Source organism: Ovis canadensis, chromosome 3 (assembly GCF_042477335.2).
Source record: "Ovis canadensis isolate MfBH-ARS-UI-01 breed Bighorn chromosome 3, ARS-UI_OviCan_v2, whole genome shotgun sequence".
NCBI classification, from domain to species: Eukaryota; Metazoa; Chordata; class Mammalia; order Artiodactyla; family Bovidae; genus Ovis; species Ovis canadensis.
In genome coordinates, this window is record NC_091247.1 from 202,410,428 (window position 1) to 202,421,787 (window position 11,360).

At 40.7% G+C, this 11,360-nt stretch overlaps 1 long non-coding RNA gene across 4 annotated transcripts in view; it reads left to right on the forward strand.

Annotated features, from left to right (window-relative positions):
* The window catches only part of LOC138437756 (uncharacterized), an 87,874-nt gene extending 82,222 nt beyond the window's left edge, over positions 1–5,652 (forward strand). For all 4 annotated transcript variants that reach the window (XR_011256135.1, XR_011256138.1, XR_011256137.1 and 1 more), the window contains one exon: positions 5,042–5,652. This is a non-coding gene — a long non-coding RNA (uncharacterized lncRNA). The remainder of the gene's footprint in view (positions 1–5,041) is intronic.
* Positions 5,653–11,360: the final 5,708 nt, after the last annotated feature.

Below are 11,360 nucleotides of genomic sequence, written 5' to 3' on the forward strand. Positions count from 1 at the left end.
GTTCCCTCTCTGCCCGGGCTCCCTGCCTGCTCTCTCATGGCTGCAGAAGTGCCATCTGGGTAGGAGCTCCTGAGAGACAAATTGCTTCCTATCCTGGGCCTCCATCGCTTGCCTGGAGTAGTGCTTAAGAAATAATTGCTTCAGGGATCTCAGAGTACTCTGACCTGATGAATTCTTCTGGCAACTTCTCGAGGAGTCACAGGACTTGTGACTGAGGCCCCCAAAGATGGATTTGAAACATAGGAAGCAAAGATATGATGTTTAGGGTAGAAGGCGTTTTGTGATGCCCATTCCAAAGTACCGAGTTATGTATGAATACTCCTCAGGTGTTGGAAGAGGAAATGGCAACCCATTCTACTTTTCTTACCTGGACAGAGGAGCCTGGCAGGCTATAATCCAAAGGGTTGCAAAGAGTCAGACATGACTGAGCGACTAACATACACGCACACACACTCCTCAGGTGTACAAGGCTACGAGGTGCTAGTTTCCTTAAGTGGAGCTGAGATGGGGTAGGGTGGCCAGATAGCTATGAGCAAGCGGAGGGAGGGCTGTAGGGAAAACAGTATATACCAGATGTGACAGGAAGACCTTTAGAAACTTAATTCCCCTAAAGAGTAGGCCAAGGGAGAGGGCATTCCATAATGCCCTCTTGAGGCAACGCTGAGTTTATATCAGTTACCTGAGGGGATGAGCTGGATTCAGAGGAGCTGAAAAGCATAAGACAATTTTGACTTGTTTCAGAAATGCCTCTTACATAGGCTCGGTATCTATTCCCTCTCCCTAGTTCTCATATAACATTTCAAGCAGGTTTCATAGTTTTAAAACTACTTTGAGATGAATCAGTGATCCCCTTGTTTTAGTGTTAAAAGCCCAGATCAGTCTAATAATCAGATAATTCCTGTCTAGTCCACTGTTGTATAAAAAGGAAAAATAAGTCCAGTGTAGTTCAAATTCACTTACTCAGCTCCAGCCTGCTTCAGGCTTGTCAGCCCACCGTGGGAGAGTGGCTGTAATCATCTTCAGGCTCTTGATGTGTTTCTTTCTCCCTGGAAAGTAACTGCTTGACCCCTTCCAGAGCTGGCCCAGTCAGAGAGTAGATAGGGAGCAAAGGGGGCATTTTATGTGGAAACACAACAGCTCTTCTTCAGAAAAACCTACCCCTTTCCTACATCAGTAGCAGAACAGTTCACTCCTGATACATCCCCCTTTCTTCAAGCCGCCATCTTTAGTTTTGCCCAGTGTGAATGAGTGTTTATTTTTCAAAGTTGAAGGGACACGCGTCAGGCTTTTCCAGTGTCCTGTGATGTTCCTCTCTTTGGCTTGAGGCAATGGAGACTTGGGCTTCCCTGGTGGTTCACTGGTAAAAACAATTTTCCTGTAGTGCATGAGACATGAGTTCGATTCCTAGGTCGAGAAGGTTCCCTGGAGCGGGGAATGACTACTCACTACAGTATTCTTTCCTGGGAAATGCTATGGACAGAGGAGCCTGGCAGGCTACAGTCCATGGGATCACAAAGAGTCAGATACAACTTAACAACTGAAAAACAGCAACAAAATAGGGACTCCTCTTCCTCCTCCTCCTCCTGTCCCAGGGTAGAGAGAGGAGAGGGGCCATGGTAACGCAACAAGTCTCTCTAAAAGAAGCATTTTCTTTAGTGTCCTCACTCTTTAAACCCTCAAGGTATGAGGTAGGCTAAGGTTGACAGAACTGGTTTTCTACTTTCCCAGCATGCCACACGCTTATTGGTGCTCTGGAATCTCACTTAAGGGTTGGGGGCAGTGCTTGCCACTTGTATTATCCTTGGTCTTTGGAAACTCCACTGCAACAGTTGTTTGGTCGCTAGTTGTGTCCAACTCTTGTGACCCCATGGACAGTAGCCCACAGTCTCCTCTGTCTGTGGGATTTCCCAGGCAAGAATGCTGAAGTGGGTAGCCATTTCCTTCTCCAGGGGATCTTCTGACCCACGGATGAAACCCAAGTCTCTTGCATTGGCAGACGGATTCTTTACTGCTGAGCCACCAGGGAAGCTAGCTGAAACTGAGATATGTGTAATTTTACCACCTGTCTTCTGTGCTTTGGGGTCAGATGGGCGTAGGTTTGAATGGGGCTCTCCTACTTGTAACTGAGCCACCTTGGGCAAGTCACTTATTTTCTTTCAGCTTCAGTTCTTACTTCTGTAAGAAGGGGAAGATAATATTTCTCAGCAATAGGTTTGTGATGAGGAATGTACTGTTATGAACTGAGGATGTGGGGCTGCTCAGATGATGAATGTAATGATGGCATTGGCTGGGTTTCTTTAGGTTCTTGACTCTCTTCCCACCATCATCTACTAAAGAGAAAGCTGTAGCCAATGATGAGATGTCCTGCCTGTGATAATTCCCCCAGCCCTCTACTCTTAGAGTGGTGGAAATGCCTGGGCAGTGTCAGGGTGGCACTCCAGTAGAGTCTTGGAAAGAGATGAAAAGAAGTAAGAGACGGTCACAGTCCATTATTCTTTGCTCTCATTATTCCTATCATGTACCCATGGGCAGTGTTGGAGGAGTCCCCTCCATGGACATTCATTCTCTCACCAGCCTCCTTTGCCAATCAGGAAGGGGATTTGTGGAAACCCTGGCTGGTGGCGGGATGCCAGGCAGTCACTGCTTGCTGGAAAATTTGATGTGGCAGCTGTAGCTTATTGTCCTTGCAGCTACCTTGCAAATGCCAGAGAAAAGAGTGTTGTAAATAAGTGCGAGGAGCTGATAGCAAAATTTGAGCTTGCACTGCAGTGCTTTGAACACCATTACAGGGCACTGATTTAGTGCTGGCTCACAGAAGGGCAGGCTACCTTGAGTACTGAATTAACATGTCCCCAGGGTGTTCTTTGGCATTCTACCCAGGCTGCTAACCAAGTCCTCCACGCTTCATTTATGGAATCTGACACTATCACAGACTCCAGCAGTATAGCTGCAGGCTCTAGTAAACTCCTAAATTAAAAGTCAGCCTAGTCAAGGATATTTTGATGTCCAGGGCTTTGTGTACAGCTCCTGTGAGGATTAGTGCCCAAGTAACTTCTGACTTATTGAAATAAATGCAGACCCTCCTATCCCAGCTTTACATTTTTGCACAGGAGTTTTTTAGGGCTGAGATGAGATTTTTCATGTAGGTCAATCACTTTAAGAATTATTCATTTGGGGACAGGAGGCATATTACATATGTAAGGCACTATTCTGCAGAAAGGATAAAAATACTATTCCTGAAAATAAACTCTCTCTTTAGTTTTTGGGTTTTATAGTCCACATTCTAATGAATTCCACCTAACGTAGAGCCATTGAGGAAAAAGGATAGGGAAAAACCTGTTAATGAAACAGTCTTGAAAAGCATGGAGGTTGCCAGAGAGAAGCTCTCTCAACTTCTTAATTCATGGATCTAGATGGTTCATGGGTTTCTCAGGTGGCACTAGTGGTAAAGAACCTGCCTGCCAATGCAGGAGACATAAGAGATGCCAGTTTGATCCCTGGGTCTGGAAGATCCCCTGAAGCAGGGCATGGCAACCCATTGCAGTATTCTTGCTTGGAGAATCCCACGGACAGAGGAGTCTGGTGGGCTACAGTCCATAGGATCGCAAAGATTCAAACACAACTGAAGTGACTTCGCACGCACACCAGGTTCATAGATCAGGTGGTTCATCAGAAGCCACCAAACCCTTAACTTCAGTACAACGTAAGTGTCACAGACTGATCCTGCGCCAGCTTGTTGGCAAGATAGAAAAAAAAAATACTGTACCTTTCAGAGCAGTACAACCAACTAAAGTTTTTATTGCTTCCTTTTTTCACCCTTGTCCAAGACACACAATTTAGAGTAGAGTATTGTCCCAGTTACTTAGTGGTAATGTGTAATGAATGCACTCAGTGGCCATGCAGGCATGTGTGAGAGAACTGCATTTAGAGGCTTTGATCTTGCACAGGCTGGTCAGCTAGCAATTTACAGATACGGTAAAAAGAAAAAGAGAAGCAAAAATGAAAATAGAAACAGACCTTGTGAAGCTTTTATTGTTTGTTAATACTTTTTGGGTGCCAGAACTTTCACTTATACTGTGTTGGAAGCGGGAGATTTGGGTTTGATCCCCTAGAGGAGGAAGTGGCAACCCACCCCAGTATTCTTGCCTGGAAAATTCCATGGACAAAGGAACCTGGTGGGCTACAGTCCATGGAGTCACAGAGAGTCAGACACGACTGAGTCACTGAACACTCTGAGCTTGTTTCTCTCTCGGGACTTCTACATGTTGCATTTAGAGAAGTTAAATGGCTTAGAAAACAGGACTCTGTGGAAAGTCTGTTGTATAAAGTTTGATCTGTAGGGGCAATAAGTGACTTCTTTTCAATCTTCTCCCCTACTGCAAATTATGACAAATGATTCAAAAAATTCCATTGACCAGAGTTCGTTTGATTTTTTATAAGATGGCACTAATAGCATCTAGTTGTCTTTCAACTTCATTTGAAATAATTTTGTTAGATTGTATTTTGACAGCTGTGCTATCAGCATGCATAAAAACAAAAAAACCTTACCAAAATGGGTGAATTTTTGTGTAGGTATTGAAGGTGAAATTGAAGGTGAAAAAGAAGCAGCACTTTTGGCATATTATGCTTTATTATTACAAGAAAAGAAAGATTGCAACTGAAATGCAAATAAAGATTTGTGCAGTGTACGGAGAATGTGCTGTGACTGATCAAATGCATCAAAAGTGGCTTGTGAAGTTTCTAGCTGGAGATTTCTCGCTGGATGATGCTCCATAGTTGGTAGACCAGTTGAAGATGATCACACTTGAATTGAGACATTAATTGAGAACCATCAGTGTTTATAGCACATGAGAGATAGCTGACCTACTCAAAATATCCAAATCAAGTGTTGAAAATCATTTGCACCACCTCAGCTATGTTCATTGCTTTGATGTTTGGGTTCCACATAAATTGAACCAAAAAAATCTTCTTGACCATATTTCTTCCTGTGATTCTTTACTTAAATGTAACAAAATGTTCTCTTTTAAAAACATTGTGACAGGCTATGAAAAGTGGATACCCTATAATCAAGTGGGGCTATGAAAAGTGGATACTGTACAATCATGTGGAACAGAAGAGATCATGGTGCAGGTGAAATGAACCACTACCAACCACACCAAAGACTGGTCTTCATCCAAAGAAGGTGGTGTGTATATGGTGGGATTGGGAGTCCTCTATTATGAGCTCCTTCCAGAAAACTGAACAGTTAATTCCAACAAGTACTGCCCCCAGTTTGACCAACTGAAAGCAGCACTTGCTGAAAAGCATCCAGAATTAGTCAATAGAAAACACATAATTTTCCATCAGGATGACACAAGACTGCTTGTTTCTTTGATGATCAGGCAAAAACTGTTACTGCCTGGTTGGGAAGTTCTGATTCATCTGCTGTATTCACCAGACATTGCAACTTTAGATTTCCATTCACAAAATTCTCTCAATGGAAAAAAAAATTCAATTCCCTGGAAGACTGTAAAAGACACGTGGAACAGTTCCTTGCTCAAAAAGATAAGTTTTGGGATGGTAGAATTATGAAGTTGCCTGAAAAATGGCAAAAGGTAGTGAAACAGAGAGTTGAATATGTTTCTTAATAAAATTCTTAGTGAAAATGAAAAATGTGTCTTTTATATTTATTTAAAAGCTGAAGGAACAAAGCAAGCATTTTTATGAAAAATGAGCATACTGCTAATTAAAACACTCAAAAAGAGGTTTGATATTGAACTGAAAATTTTAGAACTGGAAGGTATCTTAGAGAACATCTATGTAAAACTTTTTCTCCTTATCTTTGTCCCCATTCTGTCAAGAAGAAAACTAAAACCCTAAGAGATGTGGTTGCTGTCCCAGTTCACAGCACAAGATAAAGAAGACCATTGTCTGAGGCTTGTGGCTATTTGATTCATTATATCTAATGGGAGAGTTTTAGGACGGTGGTTAGACAAACCAGTGTGGAAATATTTGGGAGGTGGGCAAGGTGGACAGAAGACTATTTCTAAAGTTCTTATGCAGCACCAAATAGAATTGTCAAGAAAATGCTCTGAAAGAAGAGCAGTGATGGGGGTGGAGAAAGACAGGGAAGAATTAACCCTGCCAAGAAGTTAAAATATGTTATAAAGCTTTATTAATTAAAATATTAGTTGCTCATTAGTGTCCGACTCTTTGCAGCCCTATGGACTGTAGCCTGCCAGGCTTCTCTGTTCCTGGAATTCTCCAGGCAAGAATACTGGAGTGGATTGCCATGCTTTCCTCCAGAGGATCTTCCCAACGCAGGGATCAAACCCAGGTCTTCCACATTGCAGGTGGATTCTTTGCCATCTGAGCCACCAGGGAAGCCCAATTAAAAGATGTGGTGCTGGTTCATAGACATATAAACCAATGGAACACACTAAATCCAAGTATATTTAGAAATTCAGCATATGACAAAGGCATCTCTGGTAAGTAGGGAAAAAGTAGCCTAATTTAATATATGATCTTGTGACAGCTTGTCAGTCATCTGAAAAATAATAGTTAAATGTAAAAAAAAGAAACCTTAAACATTCTATAGAAAAAAAAATAGTGAATGCCTTCAGAACCTTGGTGTGAAGAAGGCCTTTTTGAGTAAAACACAAAATATGGAGGACATAAAAAGAAACGACTGGTAAATCAAAATACGTAAAAATAAATTCTTTATGGTGAGACCATCAAGAAGGCCAAAAGACAAAAAAAAAAAGGTGAAAATATTAGCATTCTTATGTTATATATAGAGTAACCTCCTTAATATCTGAGAACTCTTCAATGATACAAAAAGACCAACTTGATAAAAAACTAGTCCAAAGATATACGCAGAGCTTATACAGCAAAGGAAATAAAAAGAACCCAAAGATATAGCTCTTGTCTTTGCTACCCTTTGTTATACATTCTCTCCATTGACTATTAAGTTAATACTAAAAAAAATATTCTCTGTCACTCTGATTAAGAAATACAAATATATATCCAGTGAAACATACTTTTATAATTTATTGAATTGGCACAAATGCCAAAGATCAATGACACACTTGTATAGCTGAGGCTATGGAAAAACAAACATTTCCTAAAGAAATACTTTCTTCACCTATAGTGGGACATTTAGGACAATGTAGGAAAGTTTCTCAAAATTGAAAATGCACATACTCTCTGACATTTTAAGTAATTCCCCTTGTATGTTGTTCTATTGCTCAAAGTATGCAATGATTATACAGACAAAAGTTATTACATGCAGTTCTTTCTATCCATCTATTTATATTTTTAAATGTTTTAAAGGATATTCCCTTGTGAATAATAGCAAACATGTTGAAATAAGCTGAATGTTCACCAGTAGGTGACTGGTTAAAGAAATCATGGTATGGACATGCAGTAGAATATAATACAGCTGTGAAAAAAGGATAAAGGTGTTCTTTGCATACTGAAATGGAAAAAGCTTTCAGAAATATTAAGAAAAAGAGACAGAGTACAGGACATTGTAAAGAGTAGGCTACCTTTTCTTCTTCTTTTTTTTTTTTTGGCAAATTGGTGGGGATTGGAGGAGATGTAAATCTGTATATCTTTGCTTATATATAAAAATATAGAATTATTCACAAAGAAAAATCATAGTGGTTACATATGACAGATGGTAGGTTCAGACCTTGGAAGATGGGAAAGGGAGTTGGCAGAAATCTTATCACTGTGTACTTTTATATAAATAAAAGGAACAGGAGAACATATTACCTTCTCAGTTAAGTAAATGTCAAAAAGAGAGGAAATATTAGAAGACAAAAATACCACTGACCCTCTGTAGCAGTCAGAGTTCCAACAGAGAAATAGAACTATAGAATATTTATAAAAGATTTTATTGTAAGAAATTGGCTTATGTGACTGGGAGCTGGTTAGGCAACTTCAAAATCCATACCTCAGGCTGCCAGGAAGGACCAGCTGGAAAGTCTCTGGTAGGGTCTGATGCTGGGGAAGTTCGCTTCCTCATGGAAACCGCGGTTGTCCTCTCAAAACCTTTCAACTTATTGGATCAGGTCAACCCAGGTTATGGAGGATAATCTCCTTAAAACCTATTGATGGAGGATGTTAACCTCATATCTACAGCACACCTTTACAGGAATACCTGGATTAGTGTTTGAATACATGGAGACTAGATTCCAGGCAAGTTGACACAATAAAACTGACTGTTACACTCTCCCTCTTCAATCCAGTTTGGGTTTAGAGAATTGCAAGGTTTGAACCTGTGTATTGAACATGACAGAAAATCAGATTGCTTTTCCTGAATTTTCTGGGATAATCCTGGGGTCAGATTGCTCAAATCTAAGATGCTATTGATTGTAAGGCATACCGTTACTTTGTATACCACAAGTCAAGAAAAAAGTGCTATCAGTTAAACCCACATGTTAGTGATTACAATACACATTCTTATCCTTATTTCAGTGATGTCAGAATAATAAAACTATGCATCTATTAGCATTGATAAAAATATTCTGTGTTCTTTTTTTTCAAAATCTGTATTTTTTTTTAACTTTAAACTTTTTATTTTGTATTGGAGTATAGCTGATTAACCATGTTGTGGTAGTTTATTCTGCACTCTTGTTTGACTGTAGACTGCTTGGCCAATGTGTCTGACCAGTATGTTTCCATTTTGATTCAGAAAATCTAATTATGTTATCCATAACTCATGTTTTTGAATTGTCTGCTCTGCTTTCTGGCTCAAGAATGGAAAATGAGCTCTGTCTAGAGTCTATAGATGTGTCTCCAAAGGTGGAGCAGTGTTGGGAAGAATTTTAGATGGAGTGTGGAGGATGGGAGAGAGTCCTTTGCAGATTCTTTCCTGCCCCCTTTTCTCCATCCTCATCCTAAGCTGGGAGGAGGACCGCAGCAGTTGGGGGCACTGTTCGCCACATGCTGAGACTAGTTCTAGCTAATCACTGGTGTTTGGCTTGTCCTACTTTCTTTTCTTCCTCTCTGATAGCCAGAGAGTTCAGAGAGAGGCCAGCCTGAAGTATCTCACGTTTGCTGCTGCTGCTGTTTAGTTGCTAAGTCATGTCCAGCTCTTTGCTGCCTCATACATTGAAGACTGCCAGTGAACTGTCCATGGGATTTCCCAGTCAAGAATACTGGATTGGGTTGCTATTTCTTCCTCCAGGGAATCTTCCCAAACCCAGGATTGAACTCACATCTTCCAAACTGCAGGCAGATTCTTTACCACTGAGCCACCAGGAAAGCCCAAATATTAAAATATTACTCTATATCATCATATAAATATTTGTTGTTATTCAGTCGCTCAGTCCTGTCCAACTCTTTGTGACCCCGTGAACTGCAGCACGCCAGGCTTCCCTGTCCTTCACTACTTCTAAATGTTTGCTTAGAATCATGTCCATTGAGTCAGAGGTGCCATCCAGCCATCTCATCCTCTGTCACCCCCTTTTCCTCTTGCCTTCAGTCTTTCCCAGCATCAAGGTCTTTTCCAGTGAGTTGGCTTTTTGCATCAGGTGGCCAGAATATTGGAGCTTCAGCTTCAGCACGAGTCCTTCCAATGAATATTTAGGATTGATTTCCTTTAGGATTGACTGGTTTGATCTCCTTGCTATCCATGGGACTCTCAAGAGTCTTTACCAGCACCACAGTTCGAAGGCATCAATTCTTTGGCACTCAGCCTTCTTTATGGTCCCGCTCTCAAATTTGTACATGATTACTGGAAAAACCATAGCTTTGATTAGATGCACCTTTGTTGGCAAAGTGATGTCTCTGCTTTTTAATACACTGTCTAGGTTTGTCATAGCTTTTTTCCGAAGGAGCAAGTGTCTTTCGAAGGAGCAAGTGTCGTGGCTGCAGTCACCATCCGCAGTGATTTTGGAGCCCAAGAAGATAAAATCTGTCACTTTGCACTTTTTCCTCATCTGTTTGCTGTGAAGTGCTAGGACTGGATATCATGATCTTAGTTTTACGGATGCTGAGTTTTAAGCTAGCTTTTTCACTCTCTTCTTTTGTCCTCATCAAGAGCTTTAGTTCTTCTTCACTTTCTGCCATTAGTGTGGTATCATCTGCATATCTGAGGTTATTGCTATTTCTCCTGGCAATCTAGATTCCAGCCTGTGAGTCTTCCAGCCTGGCACTTCACATGATGTACTCTGCATGTAGGTTAAATAAGCAAGGTGACAATATACAATCTTGACGTACTCCTTTCCCAATTTGGAACCAGTCTGTTGTTCCATGTCCAGTTCTAATTCTTGCTTCTTGGGCTGCATACAGGTTTCTGAGGAGAAAGGTAAGGTGGTCTGGTATTCCCATTTCTTTAAGAATTTTCCACAGTTTGTTGTGATCCACATGGTCAAAGACTTTAGCGTAGTCAATCAAGCAGAGTAGATTGTTTTTTTTTTTAAATTCCCTTGCTTTTTCTATGGATCCAGTGAATGTTGGCAATTTGATCTCTGGTTCCTCTGCCTTTTCTAAATCCAGGTTGTACATCTGGAAGTTCTCAGTTCATTTCCAGTTCAAGCTAGCTTGAAGGATTTTGAGTATTACCTTGCTGGCTTGTGAAATGAGTGCAATTATATGGTAGTTTGAACATTCTTTGGCATTGCCTTTCTTTGGGATTGAAATGAAAATTTATCTTTTCCAGTCCTGTGGCCACAACTGTGTTTTCCAAATTTGTTGCATATTGAGTACAGCACTTTCACAGCAGTATCTTTTAGGATTTGAAATAGCTCAGCTGAAATTCCATTATCCCCACTCGCTTTGTTTGTAGTTAAACTTCCTAAGGCTCATTTGACTTCACACTCCAGGGTGTCTGCCTCTGGGTGAGAGATTACTCCTTTGTGGTTATTCAGGTCATTAAGACCTTTTTATTTTTTATTTTTTTTTTACTTTACAATATTGTATTGGTTTTGCCACACATCAACATGAATCTGCCACAGGTGTACAGCAGGATGCTTAGGGCTGGTGCATTAAGACCTTTTGAATATAATTCTTCTGTGTATTCTTGCCACTTCTTAATCTCTTCTGTGTCTGTTAGGTCTTTGGCTTTCCTGTTCTTTATTGTGCCCATATTTGCATGAATGTTCCTCTGATATCTCCAGTTTTCTTGAAGAGATCTCTAGTCTTTCCCATTCTATTGTTTTCCTCTATTTCTTTGCATTGTTCACTTAAGAAGGCTTCTTATCTCTCCTTGATGTTCTCTGGAACTCTGCATTCAGTTGGGTATATCTTTCCCTTCTCCTTTACCTTTCGCTTCTCCACTTTTCTCAGCTATTTGTAAGGCCTGCTCACACAACCGCTTGGTCTTCTTGCATTTGTTTTTCTTGGTAATGGTTTTGCTCACTGCCTCCAGTACA